At 42.0% G+C, this 15,872-nt stretch overlaps 1 long non-coding RNA gene across 1 annotated transcript; it reads left to right on the top strand.

Annotated features, from left to right (window-relative positions):
- The first annotated feature begins 3,304 nt into the window (after positions 1–3,304).
- On the top strand, positions 3,305–12,355 carry LOC122202258. The gene is made up of 4 exons (XR_006194550.1): positions 3,305–3,437; positions 8,956–9,091; positions 9,629–9,785; positions 12,221–12,355. It is a non-coding gene; the product is annotated as an uncharacterized LOC122202258 (long non-coding RNA).
- The last annotated feature ends 3,517 nt before the right edge of the window (positions 12,356–15,872 follow it).

The following is a 15,872-nucleotide window of genomic DNA, read 5'->3' as shown; positions in this document are numbered from 1 at the left end:
TGTATTTGGGAGGTTGGGGAAAGTAACATTTATATGGAGGAAAACCCAAACCAAAACAAAACAAAGCATGTGTATCTTTACCAATTTTCTCTGGGAACTATTTCAGTCTGGATATCCATTTTTGCTTTTATGCTAGGCAGATAATCAATAATCTCTGACTAGAATATTAAAAACATTGTTTCAAAATCAACATTAGTTCTTATCTTTCCAATGTATTTATTCTCTTTCTTTTTTCATTTGCTTTATGGGTAAAACAAAGTTCCATATTTGTATAGGGACCTACTTGCAATCTTGTTTCCCAGCTGTGAAATAATTTTCACACATTTATCATGCCTAGAGAGGAGGTAGGAAGGCTTTTAGAAAGGACACTAAACAAATGCATCTGCGAATTTCTAAAACCATTGTGAGAAAAGAGAGAAACAGGTTTTCTGGGTTTTCACAAATAGTACTTGTGGCTCAGGGAGGTGGAAGGACCACAGGCATGTTGCTTTATTAGCAGGGCACAGGTCTGTTTTCCAAGGATAAGCTCTTACTCATGAGTAGTATGGGTATTTTTTGGAAGAATATTCTAGGTTCCTGTAATGATTGAACTAATCTACAATTTATGACACTTTCTTGTTCATAGAAACACTGAAATTTAATGGCTGAGATGGCTGTTTTGTTTACATTTGCTCATATTAGATTAATCTAAAGAGTAAATCTGAAGATTCTTCCAGGGACACCTGGGTGGCTTAGTGGATTAAGCATCTGACTTTGGTTCAGGTCATGATGTCCTCCTGGTTTATGGGTTCCACCTCCAGCTGGGGCTCTGTGCTGACAGCTCAGAACCTGGAGCCTGCTTTGGATTCAGGGTCTTGCTCTCTCTCTGCCCCTCCCCCACGTATGCTCTTTCTCTCTCAAAAATAAATAAACATTAAAAAAAAAAGATTCTTCCAAAAACACATCTTACAGAAGTAAAAAAAAAAGGTTTGATTATTAAGTAATGGTTCCCCTGTTTTCTTTAAAGTGGTCCCACCATATTTTTCAATGAAGTTACCGCAAAGGAAACAAAGTACATATTTAAAAGATGTTTTTACTATTTTATTTTTGTGGCTATTACCTTTCTGACACTTACTTTTTGAATATTAGGTGCTTACATGTGCATACAGGAGTGTTATTACTTTTGTGAAGGCTGTGCAGGAATCTGAAGGCATTTCACCCTTCTAAAAATAAACTGTCAATTTGAAAAGTTTTAGAATTTAAAAAATACTTTGCAATTTCCGAAGTCATTTTTTCCTCCCTAAAATCTCCATTTGAACTTTATAACAGCAGCAGCATGAGAGCTGGTTTGGAAGCTATTATATTATACTCCCACAGTGGAAGAATTCTGGTCTCCAAAAGGTTTTAAAGGTCATTTAATCTAATCATTTCGTCATATTTTTTAAGACCATTTTTTCCACTTTCATTTGAAAATAGTACCAGACTACAAAAAGTGGCAAAAGTAAAATTATTGTATACTTTTTATTCAGCTTCCACAAATAAAAAACATACAACCATAGTACAATTTCAAAACTGGGAAATTAAATGTGATTTAATACTGTCAAGTGATTTGTAGACCTGATTCCAATTTTGCCAGTTGATTCACTAATGTCCTTTTCCTGGTCTAGGAACTAATCCAGGATCGTGCCATTTGTTTTCTTGTCTCCTAAATTTCCTTTAACTGGGGGAAGTTCTTCAATTTCTTTGTCCTTCCGGATGATGACATTTTTAATTCTATTGGTCCTTTATTTTGTGGAATGTTCTCCATTTGCAACCCTTTCATTTTCAAGTTTAAGCAACCAAGCTGATGACTCCTGAGATCTCACAGCAAATTAGTGGCAGATTTATAAACAAATATAAGGCTGCAAATTGTATGAAAATTTATCCCAAGATTTCAGAAGGCTTGTCTCTTACTAGAAGGGTAAAGACTGATACAAGGAACCGGTGAACCTACTCAACTATTATAACAGGTGCAATCAATACATGTCTCTAGTATATTCCTGATTTCCTATTAAATCTTGGATTTTGTGCTAAGCCACGGGACTGTAATAGTTTGCAAAAGCCAAAATGGTCCCACGCCCACAGTCTGAGCTCCTTTTTTGTTTCACCCAGGACTTTATCTTGTCCTAAAGAAGGTGGAAGGGTATGTTCACAAAACATTTAGAACATGGCTAGTAGCAAAGTGCTCTTTCAAATGAGTTATGCAAAAAGACTGGGTTTAGAATGAATGCTATAGAAGATCACGAAAAGGGAGCAAAGCATGGCGAGTGATGGAGAAACCTCTAGATACACATACCACCACTGGAGAGATAGATGATGGAATATCTATCTATCTATCGTCACACATACAACCGCACACCATTCCCTCTACTGTCCCTCTGGCGACCGTCCCAGGCCAAGATACATTGCCTGTGCTCTGGGTTAGATCAAGGTTCCAACTGACAGAGACTAAAGGGAAAGACAAGGAATCCCTCAATCCCTCTCCAGCCAAAGACGCTGGCAAGAGTCCTGGCTGCAGAGGAAATCTGGACTCCAGGAGGAGAGGACACAAGGGGAACAAAGGGAGAGGCGGAGAGCAGGAGGGGAGGGTCCCAGGCGCTCCCAGCCCGCTCCCAGCCGTGGGGAGAGCAGGGCGCGGACTTGGAGTCCCTGCCACTCAGGAACCGCGCCTGCCGGGGTCGCCAGACTCGGGCTCCCGCCCACGTGGCGCGCGGGATTCAACGCGCGACGCCGCCTCCGCCCCCGCCCGCCCCCTCCTCGGCCCAACTCGGACGCAGTCCGGGTCCTGAGCGCCCGACCCGCCCCCCGGCCGGCCAGCGGAGAGCCCCGCCCGGCGCCGCCTCCGCCCGCCCCCTCCGCGGCCCAACTCGGACGCAGTTGGGGTCCTGAGCGCCCGCCCCCCACGGCCGGCCGGCGGAGGGCCCTGCGCCGCCGCCTCCGCTCCGGCCCGCTCTCCGCTGCTCTCCGCTCCCGCGACGGGGAAAGTGGGCGCCGGCGGCGGCTCCCCCGCCCAGGGAGCGCGCTCCTCGCCGGCGCGGGGCTGTGGGTCCTCGGCGCCCAGGGCTCCTGCGGCGGCGGCACCGGAGGTGTCCTGTGGTCCCAGGGCCCCGCCCGGGAGACGCCCTCGCCCAAAGCCGCGAGGCCGGGCTGCGGCCACTCCCTCCCCTCCTGGAGAGTGGCTGGCTTTGCGCGGGGAGCCGGAGTCCAGCTGCCGAGAAAGCCCCGGGGGACTTTGCTCAGCGGGACCCTGGAACTCTTCTGCTAGAGTAACCGAGAGCTACGGGCTGCGGGGCTGGAGGAGCTGAGCTGACGATCCGCACGTTGGCGGTGACCGGGTGTCCGCACACAAAGGCCACTCCACCTGGGTGACCACCACCGCGTCTTTAGTCCCGAAGTGGCGGCGAGGCGCGATCGGAGAGGTGAGGGGTGAGGGGGGTAAGCGCTAAAGTGTATTGGTGCGTCGGGTGGGGAGGGGCCTATTAGGCTTCTGACTTGGGAACTGTGCAGAAAGAAACCACTGCCGGACTCCTGCCAGGAGCTGTATCACCTCCAAAATGTTTCCATTCCCCCGGGCCCTCGATCTTCTCCAAGCCTTAACCCTGCAAGAAACTTCTGAGTTAGCAGGTAAATCCTACACTCTGTCACCATGGTCTGAAGCCCAGACAAAGAGTGGATTTGTTATTAAGTACCTGGGATGTGGGGGTGAGAGGGTTAACTTTTAGGGCAGTCTGACATTCTCAGGAAGGATTTCCCTTGTACTTGCTGCAAACTTACTCATGGGTCCAGTAAGTCCAAGATGAATTATTAGTAAGGGAATTGAGAGTGGAGAACTGCAGTGACAGGCTTTGTCCTTTGGTGCAGTCCCTCCCTCTGGGCATTCAGGAGATAGATGTAAGTTACAGAGAGAGTCTGCACGACCTTCTAAGAGCGCGCGCGCGCGCGCGCGCGCGCGCGTGTGTGTGTGTGTGTGTGTGTGTGTGTGTATGTTTAGAGCTGGGGCTTTTGCAGCTGGAGAATGGTTGATTGTTTTCCAGTGTGCTCCAGTCCTAGAAACATCAGTACACCAGTGACAGCAGCCCCCTGTCCTCCCCCACTGTGTGCCCTCCTTTGGTGAAGAGCATACATAAAGGATTGACCCTTCTTTATGAGGTGAAGGGATCCATAGATCACAGGAGGCTGACACTGGGGACAGTATGTGTGGTGGGCTTGGGATGAAAGCCAGTGACTTTTGGCCATGTCAGAGGACGTTTTAGAATTTGGGGAAGAAATCTGCCACTCCTCAGTGTCAGAGCTGTCGATTTAAAGTGAACCTGGAAACTCGTGGGCAGAGAAAACAACAGCTTTGGTGTTTAAGATTGAAGACCATTAACAAAGTGTGTGAAAGTTTTTTAGGCTACCATCAAGCAGACATTGAGAACATTAGGAACAAGGGCACACCAAAAATAAACATAAGTGAGTGGTGGATTTAATCAGGAAACAGAGAGATTGCTCTTTGAAATATGCACAGATTATCCTGGTTAGCACCTACTACTGTGTTTTCATTTGTAGAATAATTGCCAGAAGCCTTCCCAGAGACTTGGTACTTTAGTTAGGCACATTGCGAGCTTCTGAAATGGAAGTTTCGAGTATTGTAAGATTTTTCTGAATCTTACAAGTATTGAACAGATTTTTCTGTTCATTAGGAATTCTGTGGGACATGGGTTTAGAATGTACTGATGCAGGGGCCTCAGTTGGTTAAGCGTCCCACTCTTGATTTCCGCTCAGATTATGATCTCATGGTTCATGAGTTCAAGCCCCACATTGGGTTCTGTGCTGGCAGCATGGAGCCTGCTGGGATTCTCCCTGCATGGGATTCTCTCTCTCTCTCTGCCCCTCCCTGGCTCACACCCTCTTCTCTTTCAAAAAATAAACGTTAAACATTTTTTTTTAAATGTATTGATGCACATCACAGTAACAACATTTAGTATTTCATAGCCCTGTCCTGAGAGCATCCAGAATACCCTAGTGTCTAGCCTTGAGGACACAGGTTCTGGTTCATATGTTGTTCATATACACGTTTACCTCAACAGTTGCAGCAGAGATAATTTCCATGGAGCTCCTGGAGACCTTTGCTCTCCCTGCCTTTAACAATTGCACATCCTTAGTATCATTACCACTAAAATTATTCATTCTGCTTAAATTTGAAATTTTAAAAACTTTCTTCCTTCTTCAAGTAGTTAACTCAGAATTTCTGGCTGTAAAGGGGAAGTTTCAAACACATCCAATACGAAGTAAAGAACTTTGGTCTAGAAATACATATTGTTATCCAAGCTGCAAATTTTCCCTTACCTCGTCCTGAAAGATTTCAAACAGAATGAGAGAGGGGAAAATGCATCTTTGGCAAACCAGATACTTGTGTATTTAAGGACTTACTAAGATGTATTGCCTGTGTGTGTGTGTGTTTGTGTGTGTGTGTGTGTGTGTGTGTGTGTGTTGCAAGCATGGTCAGATGCAGATGATTACAAGTCATATAGGGACAATGTTTTTCAAATCTTGGATGGGTTATGTGCAGGAAGGAAGTCTACTAAGGTTACTTATTGTAGTAATAGGTATGGTGGCTGTCAATGTTTGAGCACTCAAAGTCTGCTAACTTGTGAGCTTTCTCTTGATTGAAGTCTGTCATTTCTTAATCTTAACCCCCCACACACCCCATACCTTCGCGCTCGCTCTCTCACTCTCTCTCTCTCTCTCTCTCTCTCTCTCTCTGTCCTCAGGAGCAGAGGTAATAATCAGTTTCATCTAGCCAGATATATCTGTTTCAGCATCTTGGGGGAGATAAACTTACTATTTTTGTGAATTGGAGTGCGTAGAATCAGAAGTAACCTCTCAAATGGAGGCAACTTGGTGAAATGAAAAACAGAGGGGAGATTTGAATTCTAGCCCTATTTATTTGTCACGTACCTTGGGCAAATTGACATAAATCTGACTTTCGATTTCTCATCTGTAAAGCAAGGTCAGTGCCAATCAGGATTAATCGACAGAATGACACATCTTGAGGCACATGAAAGGGCATTGTTGTTGTCAAGTCCTAAACACGTGTGTCGCTGCTACTTCCAACACTTTTCTTTCTCTCAGATCATTAAAGGGAACAACAGTTCATCAACCCCAAATATGAAAACAAAATCAGAAGGTCATGATTTGCCACTTTGATTTCCTCCCCCCAGAAAGAAGTGGGGCATAGGTGTCACACATCCTCTGGATCTGTCTCTTTCCGATCTTTAGCTAAAAGCCGTAGAAAGACTAATGGTTATACTAACACCTGAATCAAAGGTATGCTGATTATAGACTGCCCACATAACTTTCCAAAAATTCGGAATGGTTTTCTTACCTCCTTTTCCTCTTCTTCCTGTCTACTTTCTGTGCATTTTGCTGATGCTCTTGGGACAGCCATTTGAGGATGTACCTTTTGCCTTGCACGTGATCAGTCCTTTCTTTATTATGTATATGTGTGTGTCTGTGTGTGTGTGCACGTATGAGACAGAGAGAGAGGGACTGAGAGAGTGAGTTCAGAGGAATTTTCAAGATTTTGAGCCATTATTTAAATTCAGGTATTGACATTTGCAGCTTTGGCATACAGGCAAGACTTTTTTGATGAGAACCATGGCAAGATTTGGACCAAGTGAGGGAATAGTGTAGCATGCAAGATGCCGAACAGATCATTTGTCAGGAGCAGGAACGTATTGCTTCTACACAACTTATTTTATACATGATCTAACTTTATATGATTCTGTTCACTGCCTGGTGGGGTGTGTTGTGTGTATTATTCTTTGTTCCACCGAGTTTCAAAATGCTAACTAGTACTAGTTCATTAATCCCGATGAAATTCTTGGTAAGTATGTGGTAAGCGTTAATATCTTTTCCTCACATTTTTATGCTGAATATAAGTGTATGTTTCAGTTTCTTACCCCCATCTCTTTCTCACTGGCAACTTTGCTCAGACAGTCCTCTGCATACATAACTTATGCCATTATGATGATATTAATGTTGCATTTATCAAATTGCATGACCATCTGGTTTTTTGACATGTATGTCTTCTCCTTCAGCAGTTTTTAGACCTGACATGTATCAATACAGCCTTGGCAATTAAACCAGGACAGTATTTTGTTTGAAAATGCATTATATTCGTCATTTAAAAAAAAATTCACAAATTTTGTGAGGCTTAAATGATCACTTATGTTACAGCAACTAGGAAACCATGGTTCAGAAAGAATAAGTCACGTGTTCAGGCTCTTACGTGAGTGTCAGGGACAGAGCACAATTTGGAAACTTTTTTGATCTGACTCCCAAATTAATGCCTGCCTTGTGGATTTTAATGTAGGCCATAAAAATCCGAGGCTGTTAAGATCTGTTTGTAAAATTATGCGTCATGAATTAACTTCAGAGGAGTTCAGGAAGAGGCACATCCTGGTTATGGATGCTCCATCTTGAGAAAAAGGAATGCTTTTAATACATACCTGGCAAATTTCATTCCTTAGTTCCAGTAGTGATTACATTGTTCTCATACTGTCCTCTTCATCTTTAAAGTTTATTTTTTAATTTATTTTGAGAGACAAACCAAGCAAGGAGAGGTGGGGCAGAGATAAAGGGAAGTAAGAGAATCCCAAACAGGCTGACATGGGGCTCAAACCAACAAACCCTGAGATCGTGACCTGAGCCGAAACCAAGAGGCGAACACTCAACAGACTAAACCACCCAGGCGCCCCTTTCTTCGTCTTCAGAGAGCCTTAAAAGTCAACACTTGAGTGATTCACTGAGCACAAGTTCATAGGAAAATTTTGAGTTCTAGTCTTAGTTCATTCATTTCTGAATCAACAAGAAATCTGATTTTAGCTGGACATTGGCTGTGAAAACCAGGTTTGGTGATCATTTGTATAAGGTTTTTTTTTTTTTTTTCAGTTGACATTTTAAATTTTAGTAGAATTGACTTTCTTTAACAAAGTTATAGTTTTTCTTTTCTGATCAGGCTCTGGCCCTAATTATGAAGGCTAGTGCATTGTGACATGGAAAGCAAGATGCTGTAGAGGAAGAAAGTATAAGATGTGGAGGCAGATGGACCGGTTTGAATCTCCTCTCTAGGAATCTAGACTATGTGCTTTCTGCTTTCTGATGACACATAGTCAGCTTTTTCTCTGGAGCTCCACCCAGGTCAGAGGCAATGTTTTAGTGTCTTCCATTTGAGGGTATTGAGCTCTTTGTACTTGTGAGTAAAGTTTTGGGGAAACAAGGATGATACATTGATCTGTGTCCTTGACAGTGAGCAAACCTTCTATTTCACATGATAGGAAATACCTATCTCCCTTTTATTCACATACATATATGTGTACAGAAATTCCTAAAATTTGAAACCCACTGTTTAAATCAGGTACTAGTTTTCCTAGTAAGACATAAAGACATACTAGTTTGTTTTATATCACTTTTGTGTTGGCAAGCATGCACTCTTTAGCTACAAAACGCATAATCTGAGAATAGGAATTAAGCTTCTTTTTGGAATTTGCTTGTACCTTCTATATCATTAAATATTGACTATAGGGGAGGTGGGTTGGAGGATGTGTTAAATGGGTGATGGGGATTAAGGCTGAGCACCAGGTATTGTATGGAAGTGATGAATCACTATATTGTATACCTGAAACTAACATTACACTGTCTGTGAACTAACTGGAATTTAAATAAAAGCTTTTTTTAAAAAATTGACCCTGGGGATGATTCACATCTTTATCTTAAAAAAATATATGAATAGAATAGAATAGAATTGGACACAAAACCGTAGAATTAGGCACAAAAGTATTTAGAATGTTTTCTTATTTGTATCAGTAATGGCTAACATGTAAGGAATACTATGGGCCAGGGACAACACTAACAACATTATGCAAATAGTCTTATTAACTTTTCATTCTACAGGTATTTGCTGAGCACCTGGTATGTTCAGGATACCGATAAAGAAGTGTGTGTGAGATGGTGTAGAAAGTCATGAACCTTTATACGAGACTGTAGAAGAAGCAGGTCATCTGATGGCAGGACTGCTAGGGAAGTAAAGGTGAGACGGGGGCCTTCTGGCTGGGGTGGTTATGATGGCTTGTGACAAGGGTGATACTTAAACTGGATCATGAGTAGTAGTGAGAACTTTAAAACGGGAGTTGTGAGAGAGCCATAGCTCGGGATAGGCAAAAGAACTGAAGAGCAAATGTGGAGAGGACAGATTAAAATTCCTTAATCTACAATACCAGTTTTGAATGAATATGGGTATATTGCATGCCTAATGAGAAATTGAAAATCGGTCTCCCCCAAAGCAAAAATAAAAACAGAAACAAACCCATGCCGTCCCTTGGAGATACGATTGCCCTTATTTGCACATTTACATCTCATCTTGAATATCATTGCTTTTTTTTTTATCCTGACTTTTTCCTCAAATACAGTTTTCAAAACAGAGACTGTCGTATTTAGTAAACTCTGTCAGAGACATCCTGAGCCAGGCTACCCAACTGCCACTTTGCTTTATGTCTTTAAATGTATATACAAATTCCATGACTTTCCTCTCTGTGTATGTTGACTATTGTCCCATACCTCTCAAAAGTATGAAGAATGCACGTGTGTCTCCAAAGGCAAACTGGCCACATGTCATCCCTGCGATGGCCGGAGGTGATGGCCTGGAAGAGCTGTGGCCAGTGAGGAGGGACCAGACTCCTTGGAAGATGATGGCCACTGCAGAGTGCACACTCCACTCAGATCAGGTGCGTGTGTAGAAGAAGAAGTTTCCTTCTTTCCTCCAACGTGCTTCCAATTGGTTTAGGAATTAAATTGACATGAGGCGGATTAACAGGATAAAAAAAAAAATAACACAGTGCACACAGAGGCACAGTAATGATATTGAGACTTCAAGAAATGACTGGGGCAGACAGTTTTTATACTTTCTCAACAAAGTGACAATAAATCTGTGAGGAAGTAACAGGAAAAGAAATGTAACTATGGGAGCTGCAGTTAGTAAAGAATTCTAAACAGAATTTGGACTGGGATGGTAAAATAGTAAAAAAGTAACAAGGGTTGTGTTTCAAACCTCCTTGGCTCAAATTTCCTATCTCTGGTGATAGAGATTGTCTTTACCTCCCATTCACATTGGAGATTTCTTGCTTTCTGGAGACAAATGCAGGTGTTGGGGCGGGGGTGGTGGCAATCAGAGTGCACTTTTAACCCTGGTTGTCTCTCAGATAACTTTTAGTTAAAATAATCAATATGTCAATGTAGCACATTTGGGAGCAGCTGGCTGTTGGCCCCTACAGAGGCAATAGTTGAAGCTTGGCAAGAAACAAAGGTGAAATCTTACTACATGAGGTTATACTGAAAGAATAGGGCTTACTCTAAAATCCGGGTGGGAATAAGAGGACCTGAATACTCTTGTAGGAAATCCTACCTGTACTTTTACATGTACATCAAAGCTGTCATGTCTCTGTTTCTGCTGAGATCTACTGAGTATGTTTATACTACCTTATATCAGTAATGTGCCTTTTTACTGTTCAAAATGCTTCGCTCTGGAAGAATTTTGTCATATACTTCAGTTTATTATCATCATAGTCCTCAGAGATGAGAAGGACAGGTATTATTGCCTACACGTTGTGGGAAATGAAGCTAAGGGATGGCTGGTTGAGCAGAGAGATTTACATGCCAGGTGTTGGAAGAAGAGGGGCTAGAATGTAGGACACAGAATTCCATGGATACCTGGGCTTGCTCAGGCTTTTTTGCCATAGGTTAAGGAGTGAGCTATGTTTTGCCTGAAGCCTGCATTCCTGCCCATTGGGGACCACCAGTGGGCACAGGGTTCCTGGAGTCCAGGAGAACAGATAAAAGTGATATGTGCTGGGCTTTAGAGCAAGTTAGGTGGTTGAGAGTGATTGAGGGGTCATCATTAGCCTTTAGAAAGTGACCAGACAAGGTGCCAATAAGATTTACTTCAAGTCAGGTGCAATTGCCTGATGATACAAGTGTTATTTTTTATGCTTTTTATGCTGACAATTGTACATCAGACATCAATGGCTTCTTTGGCTTTTCTTGTATCTGATTGAGGCTGGCTGTTGGAGACAAGGCCAAGGGGGAGTTTGTTGAACATGAGAGCAACTCTGTTCCACCCAGATACGCTGTTTACATGACATAACAGAAACTGACTTTTAACAATGGTAGTAAAAGTCACCATGTCTTTTGAGCACATTGCAGAACATCACTGTTATTTAATTTAATCCTTACAACAACCCTGTGAAATAGGTATTATCCCCGTTCTACTATTGTGGAAAGTGAGGCTCAGAGTGTTACTGACTGGGCTCCTTGGGAGTTACTACAGAACTACCAAACTCCTTGTAGTGTTAGTACAGAATAAATGGGAGTTCCAGGCAAGGCTTTTATTGGGGCTTGTGCTCAGGCACAAGGGTGACAGAACAAAGGAGAGGATCCTTCAGGCTGGCTCTCAGAGCAGAGGCTAAGGAAAGTTGCTAGAGGCTGGTGGGAAAGAATTGACATCCAAGCATGTAGAGTGGGGAGAGATACAGGAGGTTGGCATACAGGTGCAGTGGGCAGGACATGCTTCATCATGCACTGCATGTCTTGTTAAATCTTGTTAAATCTCCACGTTTGGGTGTGATTTTTTAGTGTTATAATGAGGAAGAAAGTTGGTGAAAGGTCAGGTCAGCACTGGGGTCCACCTTGGCACAGACTGGTTTGGTTCAGTCTTCACCAGTCTTCCTGGTTGAGTTCCTTCTGTGGTAAGCATCCTTCTTCCATATTTCTACAAAGTATGCTTCTCAGGAGGCATAGGGTTTCAGCTACCAACAAATGCCGAATTTCAGGGTCAGAGTTGAGAGGACCCAAGTCCAGTCCCTGCTGGGTCTTCAAGAGAAAGCTGCCACAAATTACCTAGCTGAAAGGTGGTAAACCAGGGATTCGAGTTTTCTTCTGACTTTGACTCCAGAGTTCTTTCCTCTGTCACACTGCCCTTTTTTATGGGTTCATTTTGAAGTTTCTTAGGGAATTCATGAGTCAGTTCAAGTGATGGTAAGGAGGACCCTTGGCATGAAGAGAAAAATCTACTTGTGTTCCTTTCCATATTAGTCTGTTCTCAGGTTGTTGACCTCTTTTTCTTCTTTTCATGATGTCCACCCATTCCTATGCATGCCACATGTAGCGACACCAACATACCATCTCCAGCTTGCTCTCCAGGAAGAATGAATACGTGGAAGATGGCGTTTGATTCTTCCTGCTGGCTGCTGACCCTAGAGAGACATCATGGGCAACATGGACACTCACTTCAACATGAGGCTACTGAGACGTGTCATCAGGTAATTGGCCAGTCATGCTGTGCCCAATAGCTGAAGGCTTCCCAATAGCTGAAGGCTTGATGGTTCTAGGCATCTTCCCTAATTACGATGAGAGAGGACACGGGAACCCAAACTCATGGGTCATCTGACCCAGGGCTTGCCTGTTTGAAAGGTCAAAGGTCTTCTGTTTAACTCTTCACTTCCCACACTCTCTAGATTAGAATCAAGGCACTTTTGTCACTCTGGTTTGGAAACGCTGCTCTACTCGGTACTCGTCCTGCCCTTCATGTTGCTGGGTAGGTGGAGGGATATTGAACTGGGCAACCTTGGGTTCTCCAACTGGCAACCAAAACTACATTCAGGGATGGTCCTCAGGCCCCACATTTAAATAATCTGTGGTGTTTTAAGTAAATTTTGCCTGTAGAATTAGTGTTCATTCTGTTGATGGGTGTAGGGGAGTGAGCAAGGATATTTATGTTTTAATAACCTCCAAATGATTCTTATTAACACTAAAGTTTGAAAAACATTTCCCTAGAGGATTCTTCTGTAGGCTTCCATGAACTTTCTGAGCTTGCCTACACATTGTGTGTACTTTTTTTTTTCTGGAAAGAATTGAGGTCCACAGCTTTCAATAACTTCTCAAAGGAATCTGAATACAGTGGGGTAAGACCCTCTGAAACAGGCTGGTGGACAGATGATAATGTACACATAAGGTGTCAGAAAGAGGAAAGACGATATTTTTCCCTGGGAAGCAGTTTTTCTACTGTTGAAACAAATACTTCATTTTGTAGTTTTGTAATTTTGTAGTTAACATTCCCATTTTGTAGTGGGACCATCTTGGTACCATCTTTCTTGGTTATCCACATAAACAAGACTTGTGTTCTAAGGCTAAAATACGGTGTACTCTTTTCACTATAACATATTGATCAGTAGCAAAGACTTTGGAAAAGGCTTCTTGGGTTTGAAATACCGCTTTATCATTTATTAGCTCTGTGACTTCATGAAAATAACTTACTCTATGCCTCTATTTCCTCATATGTAAAAATATTCTTCTTAAAGGGCTCTTCTTAACCCCTCTTAAAGGGTTGTTACAGTTGTAAATGGGTTGGTGAACATATAGCCCTTAACACAGTACCTGGCACATAGTAATAAACATTAGATCTATTATTATTATTATTATTATTATTATTATTTATTGTTGTTACTGTCATTCAATTAATAACACTCATCATAGTATATCTAATGTCCACAATGTCCACTTAGCAGATATGTAATATATATTATCTCTCATCTGTAATTATGCTGTCTCCTTTGTCCATTTTCACATCTTAGAGCACTGAGGTCATCTCTCTCTTTTTTTTTTTTTTTTTTTTAGAGAGAAAGAGTGCCCACATGCATGCCAGCAAGGGAGAGACAGAGGGAGGGAGGGAGGGAGGAAGAGAGAGAAAGAGAGAGAGAGAGAGAGAGGGGATCTTAAGCAGGCTCCAACCTAGTGTGGAGCTTGACATGGGGCTCGAGCTCACAGCCATGAGATCATAACCTAACCCCAAATCAAGTGTCATCCACTTAGTTGACTGAACCACCCATGTGTCTCCCCTTTCTTATCTTTAAAAAGTGTTTTTGTTCTTTTTTCTATGTATCCCTCACAGCATTTATACCTATTCACTGAGAGCAAATGCTTGCTAAATTCTTGCTGGGTGATTTTGGATTTTGTTTTTTTTTTTTTTTTTGGACTTTTCTTGGTCCTCAAAAGCAAGAATACCCATGACCTTGTGCATGAATGTAATAAAATATTATACAGCCATTAAATGTATTGTAGACCTGTATTTAATGTCTTAGCAAATTTACACAGCAAAGCAAAAGTTAAAAGCATAAAATTTTAAAATAGTAGGATTTTAAGTTCCATGAAGGTAGAAATCTTTGCCTGTTGTGTATATATCTTAAATATATAACAGGGCATCTGGTACATAATAGAGGCTCAGTATACTTTGTTGAATACAATTCTATTTTTGTAAAAGAAATAAAATGTAGAAAAATTTGGAAAAATAGGACTAAAATATTATCATTGATTATGGCTTTTTAACTGTCATTTAAATTGTGGGGGTTTTGGTGTTTCTTCTATGAATATATGCTATTTCTGTTACTTAAAATATTTTATTTTTTTAATTAATTTTTTTAAGTTTATTTATTTTGAGACAGAGAGAGAAAGCATGAGTGGGGTAGGGGCAGAGAGAGCAGGAGAGAGAATTCCTAGAAGGCTCTGTGCTATCAGTGTGGAGCCTAACAGGGGACTGACTCACAAACTGTGTGATCATGACCTAGGCCAAAATCAGGAGTCAGACGTTTAACCAACTGAGTCACCCAGGCACCCCCCAAAATATTTTAAACTTAACAGAAAAGATTATGAACCTTATAAGCTTCATTATGCTTCATTCAAGGAACCTAAATTTGACCCCAGAAAATCTCTCTCCAATAACTAGTGTTCGTAGATAGTTTTGATGAAAGAGGTGGTAAGGTCACTTTGTGTTTTTTCTTCTTGATTGTGTGATAGCAGACATTCTGGGCCTTTCCTCATCAGTTTCTTTAATTAGAAAAGAGACAGAGTTACTTGCACCAAGACTGTATACAATACACTAGACATTCTGGTGACCTGTAATCCCAACAAAGAAAAAATGTATCTCAATTTAAATCTCAGACATTCCCTTGATCTTGATATTCATCTACGTGTTTACCTACACGTACATATTCAAATACATACACACACTTACACTGCACACCGTTAACCATATGTATACATTGTGAGTCAGGCATTCATATTCTACCTGAAACTCCTTACCCATGAATGTGAGTCATTAGAAGGTGTCACATGGCTGTGGAAAAGAACGTGGCTGATTGAATTGTTTAGATCAAAGGCAACCTCAGACAAAGGGAGAGAGAAAGAGAAGGTAGAGAGGGGCTGAGGTAGAGAAAGAGAAAGACCAAAAGACTATGATAGAACCAAAGTGAGAGAGAGGGAGGAGCAGAAGGGAGGGAGAGGGAACGGGAGCGGGGCAAAGAGGCTATGTCAGAAGCATGGAGACCAAGAGAACCAAAGAGAGAATCAGAGGCAGAGTGAGAAACTGAAGAAATCCAGTGACCATGTAGAACTTGTAGTTCATCAGTGTTTTGACAAGTTCCAGAGTAGAACTTGATCTTACATTGACTAGAACTTTTCCTACTCATGAGTTTGTTTTTTTTTTTTTTTTTTTTAAGTGTTGGTATAAGTTCTAGTTTTCTTTTCGTAGGTACCATGTCTTACTACTAAAAGTCCCAACACATATGCCAGATTGTGGGGCACAGGGTAACCGGTAGCCACCACAGTCCCCTTTTGAAGGTGTGTGCATGTGACTTCTGACTTTACAAAGAGAAAGGTATTTCGATTTTTTTTCCTTTGTCTTGGAATGGGTTTTACTTTTGAAACAGTATTCACGCTAGTGGTTAGATTCTGGCAGCCCACGAAAGCCTAGACTGTGTTAGAGC

The sequence above is a fragment of the Panthera leo genome, chromosome D2, assembly GCF_018350215.1.
Source record: "Panthera leo isolate Ple1 chromosome D2, P.leo_Ple1_pat1.1, whole genome shotgun sequence".
Lineage (NCBI taxonomy): Eukaryota > Metazoa > Chordata > Mammalia > Carnivora > Felidae > Panthera > Panthera leo.
The sequence above is the reverse complement of the archived record's forward strand: the minus strand, read 5'-3'. Positions and strand labels throughout refer to the sequence as shown.